The following is an 18099-nucleotide window of genomic DNA, read 5'->3' on the forward strand; positions in this document are numbered from 1 at the left end:
AGGAACATTTGGTCGATGGGAAAGTCGAGTCCAGTCGAACAACCAAACCATAGAGCTCCACGTAAAAACCTTTTGAGATCCTGCGCTGAATCCCAGTCCTAATTAAAGCGCCGTCCACGGGGACGAAGACGGAGGAATGCTTTTATGTGGCCTCGGCGGAAGGCAGGGGCATGGCTAGCGCCGTGAGTCCACACCTGTTGGTCATTTCATGCCGGCACAATTATCTGACTGAGGTGAATTGTGGGCTGTAAAGTCGCAGAATGGCCCTTTTTAGATGTCGACCCCTGCCTGACCCTTTTGTTGTAGGGTCCGGCCGTTTCGCAGGAGGGACCCGAATGTTTGGAAGGAGAACGCAGGACGAGCCGCTGGAAGAGGGCGTGACCAAGGAGCCCCCAATAAAACAGGGTGAGCCGGGGGCTAATTGGAGACTCGCGCAGTAGAGCAAATCCGAAGGTGGGGTGGTGGTGAAAGTCAGCCGCCCCTGTTTGCATAAACTCAGGTGCTTTAAGGGATTAGACACATCAAAGGGAGATACGAGACCACCTCCTGGAAAAAGATCACCAAAAGCGGACTTCCCTTCTCCTTTTTCCTCCCCTAGCTGAAATGCCACGGTAATGCATAGGGACAAGCGGGCGGCGCGAATCTCATGCCTCCATGTTTTTTTTTTTATTCGGCGGCTCTTCAGTGGTGCGTTTCACTGCGCTGCAAAATGCGAAGTCTGTGCCCGTACATTTACTTCTTTTTTCATTTCCGTAAACCGTGTCTTAGGAGGGCTCGACGCTTTACGAGATAACGAGTTAATTGTGTTTGAGTTCAAAGGCTGCGATAATTTTGGCCGCGGCGGCATTACCATAAACACTAATAAAGTTAAGTGTATCCGAAGGGAGGCTCGGCGTTTCCTTTTAAACCAACCCTGTGATCAGTTACCACTCTCAATTAGTGCATTGTCCACTTCCACTTTCGGCTGGAGGTTACACTCCCAGCGCTTCGCTTTGAAGTGATTATCCCTTTATCTCGAGCCGCGGCTGAGGAATATCTGGGGGACAATGGCAAATTAACGTTCAGCGGAGGGAGACGCCGTCCAGACGCATCCACTTGTCGAGAGGGAAAAGTTCGGCGGCGCTTGGAAAAGAGAGGAGGAAGGGAAGGGAAGGAAAAGCCTTAATGACAGACGAAGGGAGGGAGGGAGGGAGGGAGGAAGCCATCATAGGGATGAGTAGAGGAGTGCAGTTGTCAGCAGAATCAGATGCGGCGCAGGCAGCGCCAGGCCAAGATACAATTAAAGTCTGGAGTTAAGAGGCCCTTTGAAGTTGGACATGGTGCCTAACACCCTTAAAGTTAGAGAAGGCAGCCATTCATCCCTCTGTTATGGCTCGTTAAGAGGATAGAGTTAAAAGGACCAATTTGAGAAAATAAACTTTCGTTTTGAGTGGAGATCGGAGTAAGAGTGGGCGACGGGGTCCGTATCTCGCACAGAAACCTGCTTTTTCTAATCAGCCAAGTTGTTTGCACGTGGGGGCTGGGATGCGGATTAATGACGACTGTCGCGCTTCTCTTTTTCAGCCCTAATCCTGTTTTGCCGCGGCTCGGGAAAGTTCAATAATGCGCAGAAACAATGTCTGGTGTGGTGCCTAAGCCCTTTTGGTCCGAGCTATGCGACGCCAGCCTTTGTCTGCTGGTGGGACGGGCGTAATTAAAAACACCCCCCAACTCGGAGTTGTCAAACCGGATCATTTCCTCGATCAAAAGATCCATCCACCTGGTTTCAGTCGGCAAAACACACGTGAGATGGTTACAGCAAAACTCCAGCAAAAACTTTGCGTTGACTTGGTAGCTCACAAGTCCTGTCCTGGACAGATAAGTTGCCCTGACATGAACCAGGAGGCATCAAAAGGCGGAGCCCAAAACCAAAAAAAAAGCCCTTTTCAAACATGAAAAAAGTCACATCTTGCGACAATGAACTTTCTCAGAGAGTGATTGTGAAACATAAAAACTAGAAATTACTGAGCACTGTATAATTGCTTGTCACCAGAAATTCCACCAGAAAAAATGTCCTCCTCAAAACATGTATGAAACACCAATATGTCTGATATCAATATAAACTGACTATAAAAAAATACTAAAGCCAATCAGAAGACCAGTAGCAGCCATGATCTGTCAAAACCATGCCCATGATCTCGAGTCTATGCCAACAGGAGGGATATTTCTGAAAATGACACGTTATTCTCATACCAAGGGATGTTCTTAAAAACTGAAAAAAGATTCAGTTCTAAAGAATCGTTGAATACCACTGGGTGAACCTTGGGTCTCTATTAGAGAACAAGTGTGTGCTTTAGAGGGAGGAGCCAATGGGTGAAACACACATCAATGCCACAATTCGTTTTCATATATATATACATATATACACACACACACACACACACACACACACACACATATATATATATATATATATATCCTGCAGAATGTTTTATGCATATTGTGTAAAATCAAAACATGTCAAACTGTTGTGGTTCCTTTTGGTTCTTACCACATTTCATCGCATTAAACGTCACGACATGTTTGGCACATTTTTATCTTGGATTGCCAATATGAAAGAAATGTTTGTTCATAAATGGACAGATGGACTGCACGCTTTCATTGGCGAAGAAGGGCCGTCAGCCTTTGACCTCCAGCCGACTGACTGGCTTGATATCTGCTCTTGGGACGCTATCTTTCTCCACTCAGAAACACTTGGAGATGAGAGGAGCAGCAGAGTTGTGGGATGCTCGCCCATGTCAGTCCTTCTTCAGCTGCTGGGCCTCAGAACATTTCACACAGACAGGTACAGAGGTGCAACAACAAAGCCAAAGCATCTGTCTCTGAGCAAACACTGAAGATGGGAGCTTGAAAAAAAATCCTTAGAAATAAACAAAAAAGGAGTGAGAAAAAAAATTCATTTTTTTATGTTTTGAAGAAAGTTTGGTATCCATAGATATCACATTGGAAAAAATATGAACAAGCAAACAGGAAAATAAGTTTACATCCTTGAAATAGGTGCTTTATTACAAATACTATATATTTCGATATATAGTTCATGTAAATACAAACAACCAGCCAAAACAAAACATGCTCTATATTATTGTGCGGTCTCCCCAGATAATGAATACTGTTACCACGAAAGGGTTTACATGCTATGGATTAAAGTAACACCCACATGGATCTCTCCTCAGACCTGTTCTGTCATCACTAACTACTGCATACCACGAACATCCCACAAGACCTGATGTGTGAGAGATGTTCTGACCCAGTGGTCTAGATTCATAATGGCGTGGTGTCAGTAATGGCCTGGCGGGTAAGGAAGCGGACTTGCTATTGAGGGGTCAGGGTTCCACTGAGGTCCCCTTGAAGAAGTCACCGTCCCCACACATTGCTCCCTGGGTGCCGGTCATGGCAGGGGGTGGTAGTAGCCTAGTGGGTAACACACTCGCCTTTGAAGAAGACCCAGGTTCAAATCCCACTTACTATCATTGTGTCCCTGAGCAAGATACTTAACCCTGAGTGTCTCCGGGGGGGGACTGTCCCTGTAACTACTGATTATAAGACGCTCTGGATAAGGGCGTCTGATAAATGCCGTTGTTTTGTGTTGGTAGGATCTGTACCAGCGTTGTGAGAAGATGAGGCCGGAGTTCGGACCGAAGTTTCATGTGAGTCTTGTGTGATTATATTTCCTGATTGTTAAAACTATCCTGTTCGTGTCTGTTCGCCGTCTGGTCATTGTCTGGTGATGTATCCCTTGTCCTGTTTATCATGTATTAAACCCCTGTCTCGTGACGTCGTGCGTATGAGTCCTCCTTCTTAGCCACGTCCAGCCATCGTGACAGCGTCTGATAAATGCTGTAAATGTAAAAGCCCACTGCTCACAATGGTGATGGTTAAAAGCAGAGGACACGTTTCATTGTGTCACCGTGTGCTGTGCTTGCTGATCACAAGGATCACAAGAAGATCCGAAGGATTTGGATCCTGGTCACAAAGAACCTTACTCTTGTCCATTTTCCAGAACTACAGCCATGTTTTCTTCATTTCACTTGTCAGTGGTTTTAATATTGTGGCTGATGGGAGTATATGAGCGCCTTGAACAAGCAGTTCCATAAAGGAATGAAAAAAAAAAAAACGGGCACAATGACGTGTGAAAGAGCAACCAGATGATGGGGCGGTGAGGGTTGCATCACGCACCAGAATCAAACTCGCCATCATTAAAATGGCAGCTTTCAGCTAAGAAGCAGGCTCCTCCCCTCCAGTGTGCATTAAATTGTAAACGAGCTGCTTCGTTAGCAGCAATTAGCCCCACGGACTACATGAAAGCAGAGGAACGAAGTTGTTAATTTTCTCCAGCGACCTCTTCACTCCGCCTGCCATTCCGGACTAAACATTTTTTTTTATGGATTTATGGAGATAACAGCCACAAGAAAGATAAGCGCAACCTCATATTAATTCCAATATTAACTCTTAGATCAGTCACTCAAAACCACAGGTACAGGATAAAAATATACATAGCAGAATAAAAAGGGTCATTTGATTTCATAATTTAATTACATATGCTATATTAGTTACATGATACATTTTTTGATGATTATGGCTGATAGCTTATGAAAAATTATGGCGGATCTTCTTTTGTCAATACTTGGTTGGAGCTGGAGTGTTTTTTTTTTTGAGGTCCATGTATCTCATAATAATTTAAAGGATTGATGACGAACTTGGAGTTAAACTTGTGACAGAACAGCTCTTTGAGGCAAGCTAGCAAAGTCAGAGACGAGAACCTGAGCCCAAAGGGAGAGAAAAAACAACAAAGGACCACAAAAACGCCGAAGCAAAGCGTGGAAACCTGAGTCGGCTCAACACAGCTCCAAACACTCGGGGGGAAGGAAGACTCCAAGGAAGTGTTTATCTGACTGAACAGTTCCTGCCCCCTTTCTTTGCCCCCACCGCTATTGTCCAAAGATCTTGCCACTGAGTGGAATGCTCCGACGAATTGCATGACTTAAAAAGAGAAAAGCAAAACCTAATAATTTAAAGCTCATTTTCCAGAGGCAGGGTGGCCGTTACTCGCCGGGACTCATAAATCACCCCGAGAAATTATAGGTGGAGCCCGTGCATAGTGTAATTATCTTCTATTGTAGCCCGTGTGGTGCAGACTGGATCGGATTTATCTCCTCAGGAATCGATGGAGATCACATCCATCCCCGTGCCCCTCTACTGAACTCTCCAACTCTCTTCATGCCAGACAATCAAGACGCAGTTCCTGCAAGCTGGAGTTGGGAAAAGTTTCTCTGTGGCGGACGTCTCGTCATTTGACTGTAAAACAGATCGTGTCACGCGTCGGCTGATCAAAGGGTCACGGTGAACTTCCCCCAAAACTTCAGACCTGTTCTCACCTCGTCTGTGTGAAGACAAGCGGTGGGGGCAATCGTGTAATCTGAGACCGTGCCATCGTTTATACAGCAGCCTGCCGATGCTCACAGCTCAGGTCAGGGTAGGTGTTCCTGTTCTCGGTTCTAAAGCTAACTTTGCACAGAGACTCCAAACCAAAGAAAGACACCTCGAAATAATCACCACAACGCTGCAACGACCTCAGTTACAAAAAGTCACGATCCTTCAGGAGCAGAAAAATGGCCATGATGTTCTTTTTGACGGTTAGGACAATCAGTTCACCCAGTGTACAAAAACCACGTGGGTTTGTTAGCTTTGTAACGTTGCTGAATGCAAAGTGACAGCACTGTGCTAATTTCCGAGACAATGTTTCTCAGGAAAAGTAACAATGTAACTTATTACTTCTCTACATAGTAATAATTGTACTTTACTTATTAGGCTTGTGATGGCATGTAACGTAGCTGATTGTCTCTGTTAAAGATCATAAAGATCGGTTGTTGGCTTAAGTCCAGCAGTAAAGGTATGAAAAGCAGAAAAAGATATACATCACCCTGGACATGAGCGTCTGCTAAATGCTGTACATGTAAATGTTAAAAATGATTCCACTTTTATGGATAAACTATCCATCGGAGTGTCTGTGAGAGGTACATGGATGTAATCTTAATTCTGTCCCTGAAAAAGCAGTAAACTCAAGGGCATAAGTAAAAGTGCTGTGTCCTGGCAACTCTCTGATCTCTCGGCTCCACCTTTTGTTCACGCCCTTCGCCCTGGCTGCCTGTCAGGAGCCCATTAGATGACTGATTACAGTGATAAGGGCCTGTGCTCAAAGGGGGTTAAAGAGGAAGTCGGGATCACTCAGCTGCCGAGGAGCGCTGTTTGTTTTTCTCCTGAAAGGGAGGGTGGGGGTGGCTGGAAGGGCCTGAAGATCAAAAGGTTTGCCACCAGCTGGGCCTTCCATCACCCAATAGGCAGTCTGATTTCCCCAGGCAGCTGTAGAGCGGCATGGGCACCCCAGAAGGGTCAGTGACGGATGGACCTGGCCACTCTTGCCGGGTCTGCTATCGGCCCAACCAAGACCATCATGTCCATTGTGTCTAAGACAATGCCGGGAGCAAGCAGCCATGCAAGAGCCACCTTTGTCAACTTGACAGCACCATTAAAATATGAACAGTCCCACGTTGGCCGTCATTGTGGGTCGCCTTCTGCGCCCACCATACCAACACAATAGATGTTGTTTCAACAAACAAACAGCCGGGCACCTGTTAGTCATGCTAGGACGTCTGCGCTGCAGTTAAATACGCCGTGCTCCATACACTGCATGTTCTCTGAGCTATACATTAAAATCAATGAATTCTCATCACTGTTTTTTTCAATTAAGACCATTTAGTGACAAATCTAGCAACTTTTTTTTTTTTAAAACTTGAGATACTATATATTGAAGGGTGGTTCTAGCACAGTGGGTAAGACACTTGTCTATGAACCAGAAGACCACGAAGTCAAAGGTTCAATCCCCACTTGCTACCTGAGCAAGACACTTAACCCTGAGTGTCTCCAGGCAGACTGTCCCTGTAACTACTGATTGTAAGTCACTCTGGGTAAGTAGTTTTGGTAAATTACATAAATGTAAATGTATACCTGTATATCCATGTTGGGTACAGAATATGACAAAAGATAGCGCCACAGCACGATGGTGTCATGGGCATGCAATTCAACATATGGCATCATCTAATAATATCTATTAACTTTCTGGTTTAAGTTCAGCTACATCCTGTATGAGAAAGTTGCCACTGATTCTTGAGTAGAAATAATGTAAAACAGGCATTTACCTCTGTCAGATGCATCCTTCATCTTCTCAGCCATCTCCACCTGAGGGAGGAAAAAACATTAGCATTTATAGCTTCTAATGTATTACTTATAGGTTATTATTTTTCTTATTTCATACCAAATTCTAAAGAACACATACACAGAAATATAGGGAGGCACTTGCAATGGTGGTGCATGAGGCACTTGCAATGGTGGCAAAAGATCTTCCGTGTTGAACAGCCACTGCCAATTAGGAAGTGATTGCTGCTTTTTTAAAAATGTCTTCTTTGGCAACTAGTGTTAGAGTGCTTTTACATGTTCAGCTAAAATGCAGATGCTTGGTAACAGCTAATTAGATTCAAGATTCAGGATTGGTTTATTGTCAGTATTACAGTATAGACAGTATACCATGTATTGACATAATGCTTCACACAGACCCCCCTATAGTGCAATCATAAAAGAAAAAAATATATGTATATACACAATAAACTAAACTATACTAACTAAAACTAAATCTTAAATACTGTCTAAAACTTAAATGCTGCCAGCCAATGCTAGCCTGATCGATTCCTGGACCAGATTTCTTCTTCTGTCACAAAAATGACTTATAAGAAGATAATTTACACTGCACATTCTTGTTATATGGTATTATGTATAGAATTGTGAGAAAAAATGCATTTAATCTATTTTAGAATAAGGCTGTAACATAGCACAAGGTGGAAAAAGTGATGTGCTGTGAATACTTTCTGCATACACTATGCACTGAATTAGTCTGGTAAATAAACTTCTAGTGGATCGAAAGCCTACAGCAGCATTCTATATGCTTAATCAAATTTTTTTTTTTAGCTCACATGTGATTAAATATTTAATAATAAAATTAGGACATTCAAGATGGTCCTAACTGGTACAGAACAACAATGTTGCCATTACTGATGTGTGTAAAAGGTTCTTTAGAATGTCCAAACACTGATGGGAATTTCCTGGTACATTTATTTTTTTTTATACTCTTGTCACTACCCAGCATTCAAACCTATTCAAAATCACAATCCAAAATAAAGTTTCCAGGATGGAAAAAGAAATATCATCAAGGTTTTACGTTTTTAGACAGACTTTAGGGAACATAATTTTACAACATCAAACCCCCTTAATATTTTTGCTACTTTGTGACACAAGCATTTTTTTTTCATTAACCAATTAAATTATTTAAGATCAGATTTTTCCACTTGTTCCCATGCATAGATATTCCTGGTGTGTTACTTACATTAACGGCACTTATCAGATACCTTAAAATGAGTAGTTACAGGGACAGTGCCCCTGCTGACACTCAGGGTTAAGTGTCTTGCTCAGGGTAGTACGTGTGATTTGAACCTGGTCCATAGACGAGTTTCTTACCCACTAGGCTACTACCACCCTATTGATTAGCGGAACTGAACGCTGACACTAAGGCCACCTCTCCACCGTGAATCAGGTCCATTGTGCTGCCGACTGGGATTCTGGGATTTCAAAGCTGATGTCATTTCCTCAAGCTTGTTTTATTCTGCGGTGTGCCATGCTGATTGCAGTGTCCGATAACAAACCAGCCCCTCGCTTTGATTCTGCACCATTTCCTTGTGGGGATTTTTCAGATGACACAATGCATATAACAAACTCATGGCTAATCAAAACTGGTCAGTATCCTGAGAAACCAGATGCGGTTTCTGCACCACGCAACCTCTTCTCAGAGAAATGGCCAAACAGGCATGTATTCCTAAATTATAAATTAGACTTCAGTTCTTCTTCTGCTTTAACAGGTTTTTTAGAGTGGGATTCTGTCTCCTTACACTCTCAGGTGAGAAGGTGAACCAACCTTTCCCCTCACCCCATTGTTCTGTGCGCACAAAACGTGACCGGGGCCTTTATAAAGCTGCCCGCCTTTTTTTTTGTTGTTTGTTGTTTTTTTTGTTGGCAGCCAAGGTGGAGGTGGAGCCTGCGTGGAGAGCAGTTGATATAATGGCTAAGACATATCAGATGTTTCACCATCAAATGACATGACTGGGTTGGGGGACACAGGTAACGCAGTGTAGATCAGACAGTGAAGCACAGGTTACACAGGTAAATTGCAATGCTGCTACAGTGAAAAATTGTTGTAAAAATCTGGTCCCCACAGAACTGGGATATCTACAGTTCTTAAACCTGATAGCACAGTTTTTAATCATCTCAAAATAGGGGGAAGTCAGACAGATATTAATTGTAATATTAAGTTAAAATTGGGATCATGTGGTGAGACGTTTGGTGTGGCCGTGCATACAAGTCAGGGCTGGCCATTTGAGATTGAGTCCAGATATTGTGTGTTAGTGAGTATTGTGCAACACAGAGACACTTTGTGAAAGTTAAAACTGTGTTCCAAACCAAACATTAAAAGCAGATTGCAGTTGCCCAATTTCAGATATTCTTAGTGAGTTTGTGCTCAGTGCTCAGTTTTTCTGTATGTTGGAGAGGAGGAACTGCCAACCCAGCCTTTTCTGTTGGTGAGTAATTATTTCTTTTACCCAACAGATGAACTGATTTTAAAAGGGGGAGGAGTCTGTAGGCATCATTGACAGCATGCATTCAGAGAGAAGAACTGGTGAATGTAACATTGGTGCCTATACAAATTAATTGAGCAACTGTACATGCAGCAAATGTTCAATATAGCCTGCAAAAATATACTTCCTTTGCTGCATTTTGATGATTAGACTATGAGAAATATCAATAGTGAGAAACCACAATTCAAGCTTTTGCTTTTTTTTTCCTCTTAAAACAATTCTGGAATGACTGCACATAAATTATCTTGGAATGCGAAATGTTGAAACCAAAAATAGATGCTGTTTTATCTTTAATTCATAAGGTGGATTGGGAAACAGTTCAAAGTGTCCTGATGTAAACGAGCAGCCATTTATCTTAACTTGAAGTAATGATATTTGTGGATCCCCCTCCTTCCCGGTTCCTACTGAATGTCTGTCCAACCAAACAAAGCAACAAAGGCAAAAAAAAAGTAGAAGCGAAGTTGAGAGGAGACCTGTGAAGAACAACATTTTCAAACGACGATGCAACTTGAAAGGCTTCGGCTCTTCAGGTTGCATTTGATATGTCGCCTTTTTAGTCGAAATTCGCCAGAGCCAGTTATGTGGAAGAGCAAAAGGAAGTCAGCACTCCTGAGACTCTGAAGTGTCGTCAAAAGCCTCTCCTTCCCGCATAGCTCTCCCTTGTCCTACTGATATTCATCTTGCCTGTTAAAAAGTGAAGACTGCGAAACTTCCAACTTTTTAAGCAAGTACAAAGAGTACGCACATCGTGGTCACGAAAAAATGGCACAGAAAGTTGTGAAGTGTTGCGCTAATTCTGCTAGTTTTTCTGTTGTCTGTCTGCTGGGCCCCGAGTCATTCCTCGAGTCTCTCATCCCTCACATCAGAATCGAGAATGTTGCCCATCAAACCCCCTTAAACAATTTACACAGAACGCTGGCGGAACTTTCAAGTTCTGTCACTTCCAAATGGGCCACATCTCCCGGCTGCGCTCGTCCTTAAGTGCGTCGCTCTGCTGGAAGACTGCTGACTTCATCAAGGTGCAACCGGATTTTGATGCACTCCTCTTCTCAGCGAGCGTCGGGATGAATAAATGATGTGTGGCCCTTTAATCGAGGCGCTTGGTGCCAACAAAGCAGCTCGGAGATTCTTTGAGACACTTTGAGGACACTTAACTATCAGGCGCATCAGGAGGCACGGCTTGTTCTTCTTGACGGACAGGTGGGATCAAAAACCACATCCGCTGGCGGCGCGTCTAGCTGTTTGGAGACGTTCTCACTCTACCCCCGTCTTAAAAGCCAAATTGCTTCATCTCCCAAGTTTCTTTCGCTCCCCCCTTGTTGTTGTTGTTCCCTATAAAGTGCTCTATATCAACGGCTTAGAAAGTGCTTCTGTGTGTGAAAAAAGTGACAACGTGTCACCTATATATAGCCTTTAGATTGTACCCAGGCTCTTAAATCTCTCTCTGTCTCTCGACTTGTGTCACGCATTGATGTACGTGACAGCTGCCAGTTGAAAGATGCCAGCATCGAGCACTGGGAAGATTCAAATTAAGTGCGGCACGTCGTCGGGGGCCTGATGTATGCTAATGACGGGGTGGGAAGAATGCACTCGCTCCTGGAAGAATCTGAAAGTGAGGGAACCTTGTCAGCCTTGACTCCTGGCTACATGAGAAGTGGCGTCGCTCAAACCCAGTTGAAAACTTTCAAGATCTTAAGTGGCACTCCGTCGAGCTTCAAGCTCTTAAGCATTGCTTTTGGAGCAAAGACAGGCAGAAATTAGGCCATTTCTCCATTCAAAACTATGTTGTTTTGCAACATGTATGTCTGAAGTGAAATAGCAATATAATATAATATAACTGTAATATAACTAACTGTAAAACATATCAGACATTACTGTCACATTTTTATCTCAACTTATAAGTCAAGTCCACATTCCTAAGTATTCCTAGCTAACATTTAAAAGTTTTACAACACCTTGTTTTTGTAAGATTTTTTTTAATACAGATTAACATTTTCATATTCATCTGATCTGCCAAGGTGCCACTGAAGTGCCACTGAGCAAAGCACCGTCCCCACACACTGCTCCCCGGCCGTCGGTGTGTCGCTGTGCTGCAGTGTTTCACAATGACAATCACTTCACTTTTACTTGTATCCATAATTTTCAAAAAAGATTTTATTAATCCAAATTAACATTTTCATATTCATTTACTGCATAAATGACAGAATTTGGAAAAAAAAAACTGAAAAGTTCAACAACTTCGAGCTGATATTATTCCTTTGTACAGCTGTAAATCCATGCTCAAGCCCCGTTGAGTCGGATTCGGGCTCAATTCCCATCATTATAGTCGGGTCAGGTCAAGCCCATGCAGTAAAAGAGCGGTCAGCAAACGTAAACCTATGGTCTGTCCTTTCTTTCTGTATGATTTGCTGCTTGTAAATTTGTTTCAGTGATTCAGTACTATTGTTTTATAAAATGTGTTGCGTAAATGCATGCTGAGGGGGTGAAACAGAGGCTAGCCTCTGGTAATTATTTTAAACCCACTCATTTAACCCACACATTTCTTCTAGCTCTTAGGCTAGCGGTCGTAGCGGGTTTTTAAAATGATGTACCGCACATGTCTGGTCGGGCCGAATTCTGTTGGGCTTGGGTTGGGTTAAACTTTTCAGGCCTGATTACGGCTATATTTATTTGCATCTTTATACATTTTATTAATACAAATGAGCATTTTCCAAAACATTCACTGCATAAAAAAATGAAAAGGTGTACAACTTAAAGATGGAATTATTTCTTATCATTATATATCATTATAGATATTATATATCATTATAGATACAAACTGGCATTTGGATGCGTAACTGTGTTTGGTACATCTTACAACATCAAAGCCAGAAAGCTACATTGGTAATTGGGTTTGCATCATGGCCGCACCTCTTTAGTGCTGTTTTGTAAACCACATGCTTTTCAGAAATGGCTATGGAAGGGAAAATGCATTGTGCAGTTCTACTGGAAAAAAAAACACGAAACATCACACCAGGTCTTAATGGGATCTGCATGCAAATGTTGCATTTGCTTTTAATAGGTTTACGACCATTACATAAGCAGATTTGTAAGCAGGTTCATTCCTGCATAATGCAGAGTCACAGATGTCAACCATTCTTCCGTCAAGGTCGTTGTGGACCTTCCGATTAGAACCACTATCATGTGCACACTTGATGCTTGCAGACTTTGTGGCGTTGCTCAGGCCAGTGGAACAGACCAGCTATGTGGATCCAAAAGACTGGACTTTCCACAGTCAGTGCGGACAAAGCTCCAACGCCGAGACTATAATAGGTCAAAATCCGTTCCAGATGTGGTCTCTTTACATGCCAGCATTCTAGGAAATGCAGTCCAGAAGATTTATTCTTGAAGCCTTTTATGTGTTCAGAAAAAAATGGCCGGAAAAAATGTTCGTCTTTTGAATCACTTGAAAAGAATAGCTTGAATCCGCCAACGAAAAGAAATGTCTCAGTTCTGCTGAAGTACAGAGGGATGGTTTCTTTCTGTTGTCTGTTTCTTCTGCTGCGTTCAAAGCATCTTCTGTTGTAAAAATGAACTCCTTAATTACAAGAGGCGGCATTCTGCCCCAAATCATCACAAAATACTCCACCTTCATTACGAGGACTAAACCGAGTGCTGGTAATGGCCTGGAGAAGGACTGTGTCACCTGTGCCGATCATCTATTCATTACGAGTTGCCTCTCACGCGTTGGCATGTAACACTATAACTCCCCTTCATGTCAAGGCCCGGGTCCTCCCCGTAGATGAGAGGCCGAGTTTTACAGCCGACATACCTCTGAGGTCCTCCGCAGGAGGAAGCCTGGGCGCTTCCACTGACATGTGGGTGAGGGGTTCCTGCAAGTACAACGTGTAGAATTACAAAGGCACAACGCCGAAGAGTCGCTAGGATGATGCCACCGCATAAAAAAGAAAATTCTAACCCCCACCGGCCATTTTTATGACATGCAGGTGTGAAAGGTATCCCAGGCGGCTAAATGCGACATGGGTTGGCGGGGTGTGCTAATGCTAAGTGGGCGGGGTGACAGAGTCAAGGGCGAGATCACAGGATCACAGGCCGGAAAAAAAGAACCCAAACGCATAAGCCGTGCCAGCTGTACAAGCATGCCAGGCAAAGCTCTTTTTGTGTATAAACGGCTTTTCCCCATTCAGGACGGAGGTTTGCTTTCTACCCCATGCGTGTCGGGCAGCCCACCCGAATCCAGAGCCGGAGGAATTCGGAAAATTTGTGACAGGGATATCTGCGGGCCTCCCTGTGTGCTGGCTCGAGGTATGCGTCAGGTTAACGAAGATATTGCCCTTTTCTTCCCTGCAGGGCCAGTGAGACACAAAGTTGTTGTTATTGTTATTAATGAGCATATGACATTCTTAAGCAATGACAATTTCCAGTATTCCAACTATTTTGGTTGAAAAATAATTGACTTCTGGTTTGTCCACTCTTCAATTTCACTTCTTATCCATTTCTTTAGCAAAATAACTTAAACTCCACCCACTCACTATTATAAAACAGAAGAAGTGTTATCTGTAGTTATCTGTATCTTGAAGAAATGGAAATAAATACCCTCTGTAATTATTTTTGTCACCCAGAATACCAACTTTAATGATGCAAAAAGGGAGGGGCCTGATGACAGCTCTCATGCACGATAATTCCTGCTTCTTGATGGTTTCAACCTGCACATGAGAATACATCACATGCACAAACATCGTCAAAGATCATGTTTTTTTCCAGTTTTACCATTTTTTTTTGTTTAAATCTGAGGATACCTTTGACCTTCCACTCTAGTAAACAAGCTAAACACTTTCAGGGTGTGTTTTGTCATACAAGACATGGTTCTGTTGGAACAGTTCTAATGGCCTGTTAGTGAATCCTTCTGATTCAGAAGTTCTGACGTGAAAATGTAGAGTGGCCATCCGTGGTTATATTCAGGTCAAAGGTCGGCATGGCTACGTCATCAGTGTGTGGATGACACAAGCAGAGGGGGAGGACCTGGCATCACGTGAGACAGTCTTTCCAGAGCGAGAGTGTGGGTGCAGTGGAGGGAGGAGGCTGGCAGGAACATCAGAGGCAAGCATGACCCAGGCCTTTGAAGCACAGAAGTCTGATAAGTCTTTGAGTAAAGTGTGTGTGTGTTTGTGTGTGTGTGTGCCTCGTGCAAAGAGCCGTTGGACGTCTCAGTGCCAGGCAATGTCCGAGTTATGGTTCTCAGAGCATAGGGATCAAGATCCCAGTTAGTTGAAAGCAGAAGGTGGGCAGCGTCCCTTCATCCTGGTGATTGCATCACAACTTAGCAACAAGTTTGACCAATTTCCATTTCAAATTGCATTTTGCACTGAGAAAAAGTGGGGATGCGCAGTCTTAAATAATTTTAATGGATTTAATAAAATAAAAAAGAATGAACAACCCTGACAGGGAGTTATCCTCATATAAAAATGTTTTTGCAAATTACGGTCTCAGTGGTCCAAAGGTTGTGGAGTGTCAGGTCCAGACATTGTCCAAATATGAATAAAATGGAATAACATCATATTAGACACCATCGCAACATTTCCATGTCCACTTTTTTAAACCCATTTTCATTTGAATTACAGCTTTTCACTAGATAGCTGTAATTTGACCTCATTGTGCATCCCGGGCTCTCCTGTGGCCACTCTCCTGGTGCCATCTTTGCACTTTATAGACAATCATTCTAATTCACAAGCTCTGGAGTTTATAGACGAGCCATCAGTAAACTGGACCGATTGCTGGTGGACCTGACACTGATGAACTGCGTCTTGTGAGGACCTTTGAACACACATTCTCTGAGCCTGTTCTCCAGGTGAGTCCCATGATCCTGGGTGGTCTCTGTGTCGCGATAAGGCCTGGTTGTTTACTTCGACCCCGCGCAGGCGCTGCAGCGCTGTTTGCGGCGCGGTGAAAGAGCTTGTCGTTAAAATCAGATTAGAGGGCCGTCAGCGGACAATGAGAAAGGGCCGAGGCAACATCAAAACCACGCGGCCCTCCTCCCCGAAGGAAGCGTTGTTTTTTCTTGTTTTTGATGAGGTCCATCAGTGGCTCAGAGCGGGATTACCACCACCAGAGGACCAAGACGAGGGAAGAGAGGGCCAGCCTAAATGGAAAGTAATCTGCAAATTCCGATCCCAGCTCCTCCGAGCTTTCCATTTCCGGGGGGAGGAAAAGAAAGAAATCCCGGCTTCCGTCTCTTTTTCTCGCTCCCTTTCTTGTGGCTGCTCCAAACAACAGTGTATATTCTGAGCGTTTGTCCTTTGATGTTCCCATTCTGGTTAGACTTAAAAAGCGCAGGAGAAAAGGAGAGGGCTGAGGAGGAAGCGGCGGAGAGAGATTTGCACCTCTCCCCCCATCTCGCCCCCTCTTTCCCTCTTCCTGGCATGGCATCTGACGTGCCGAAACCAAAGCGGGCAAAAAAAAATGTGAGTTTCGCCCGTTAAGCTGTCCATCAAGCGGCGCACGTTATTTGCTTATTTATTTATTTACGACCGATTCCATTGTTGGTGGCTGCTGCAAGGGGCTTTTCAAACAATCACAGTTCAATGCAGCCCCCCCACGTCCCTCATTTTTTTCAGTCAGGGCCTACACATGCCAGCACATCCCTTAGAAATCCTTGAACTGACAACAGACACACAAAAAAAAGTGTTCAGTGCTAAGAGAGAAAAAGAGAGTCTTTCCTCGGAGCGGTGTAATTAAAGTGCCCTGCTACACCAGGCCCAGTCGCATCACGGCCCTCAACCAGTCACACCACAGTCACACCACGGCCCTGCCACAAGTGGCTGCCACTCTACACTGCGGAACTGATGTGGTTTAGTATATTCCCATGATTTTCCAAGGATACACAAATAATTAATGATGTGAACGGTCCATCTGAGACATTAGCTAGCCAGTTTGCAACAAAGCACAACTGTAAAATTGACTGCCTTCTATTGTATGTATTCGACAGACATCTGAATATGGAAAATTTAGTTCATAGTAGGATAAATTACTGATTTTGTCTAATTGAAACATATGGGAGTGGGTGGAGCTAAAAAGTCACTAAACCTATGACTGCTTAATTTTTTTGCACCATGTAGACATTTTGGGTTTATTGTGCCTGATCGTAAAAAAAAAAAAATTCTACAGTTTAATTACTTAACTGTTAGTGAATAGTGTTGTGCAGTAATCTGGCTAATAGCCGTGCACCAGCCAGTCAAGATCACGACCTTACAGAAAGAATGAAAGGAAGACAGAGAACTGCACTTGCACATTAATGCAACATCTCCATCTCTAACGATGTTAAACCTTGGCCTCCACAGTGCAGCCAACCGCTTCACCTCAACCTCTGAGTTAATGTATTCTGGGAGTGGGAACATTAAAGAGACAATCAAAGCGAAAGCATCAGGGCTACACTTGCACTTCCGGAATGCAAAGTGATATGGAGAGGGGAAAAAAATAATAAAAAACGAGGAAAGAAAAAGGAAAGAAAGAAAAAAAGGAAGAGCTGAACCAAATCCACTAAGCCAGTCCTTCCCACAGGCAAAGTTATCCTTTCTATCACTTTTAATAACTGACAAATAAAAAAACAACCATGCACTATTACTCCAACTACAACTTGCTGATGGAACAACATCACACATACACACAGACACACACGCCTAGGATCATGCACATGCAACATAAATCATTACAAATGTAAACTTACTTTGTGTAATAGTGTCAGTAACCAAGGGTTAGTCTTTAACCAACGTAAATAAACATTTTTGCAGTGGAATGTCCTCATTTTTACTCAGTTATTTTCTTTTTTGTCCTCACAAGGTTTTTGGTCCCCACAACAACACACACTGCATTTTTTGCTTGTCGGAGACTAGAAATGAATGGGCCGTATTGCACAAGCTGCATATGAACACGGCGTATAGCTGGAGTCTGAGTGCCGTCCTGTCATATCAAGCATCAAGCGAGGGAGGAGGCTGCACGGAGCAAAGCCACCAGCGAAGCGTCGAACGGAACGCGATGGAGTCGTTCCGAGAGAGTGAGGTGTGGAAAGGGGTGGTAAGGCGGGCCAAGCACAGAGAGAGAGAGAGAGAGAGAGAGAGAGAGAGAGAAAAGAAAACTCTGTAGAGATGAAAGGGAGAGGTGAAGCCAAATCGCTTTATCATCGTGAGCACCCCCCCATTGTGGAGGTCCCCGCAGGCGGCCTGTTTGTTTTCACACACGAGCCACCCTGCTAATTGACAGGCGGCAACAAGGAGGCCATTTAGCCGGGCTACACCTGTATGCCTCGCTACTGTAATCACCACGCTGA

At 43.6% G+C, this 18099-nt stretch overlaps 1 protein-coding gene across 4 annotated transcripts in view; it reads right to left on the reverse strand.

Moving 5' to 3' along the window:
• The window catches only part of axin2 (axin 2 (conductin, axil)), a 68093-nt gene that overhangs the window by 15617 nt on the left and 34377 nt on the right, over window positions 1-18099 (reverse strand). For all 4 annotated transcript variants that reach the window (XM_028972917.1, XM_028972915.1, XM_028972918.1 and 1 more), the window contains one exon: window positions 7236-7275. The gene's annotated coding sequence lies outside the window, so the exon portion shown is untranslated. The remainder of the gene's footprint in view (window positions 1-7235; window positions 7276-18099) is intronic.

Source organism: Denticeps clupeoides, chromosome 3, assembly GCF_900700375.1.
Source record: "Denticeps clupeoides chromosome 3, fDenClu1.1, whole genome shotgun sequence".
NCBI classification, from domain to species: domain Eukaryota; kingdom Metazoa; phylum Chordata; class Actinopteri; order Clupeiformes; family Denticipitidae; genus Denticeps; species Denticeps clupeoides.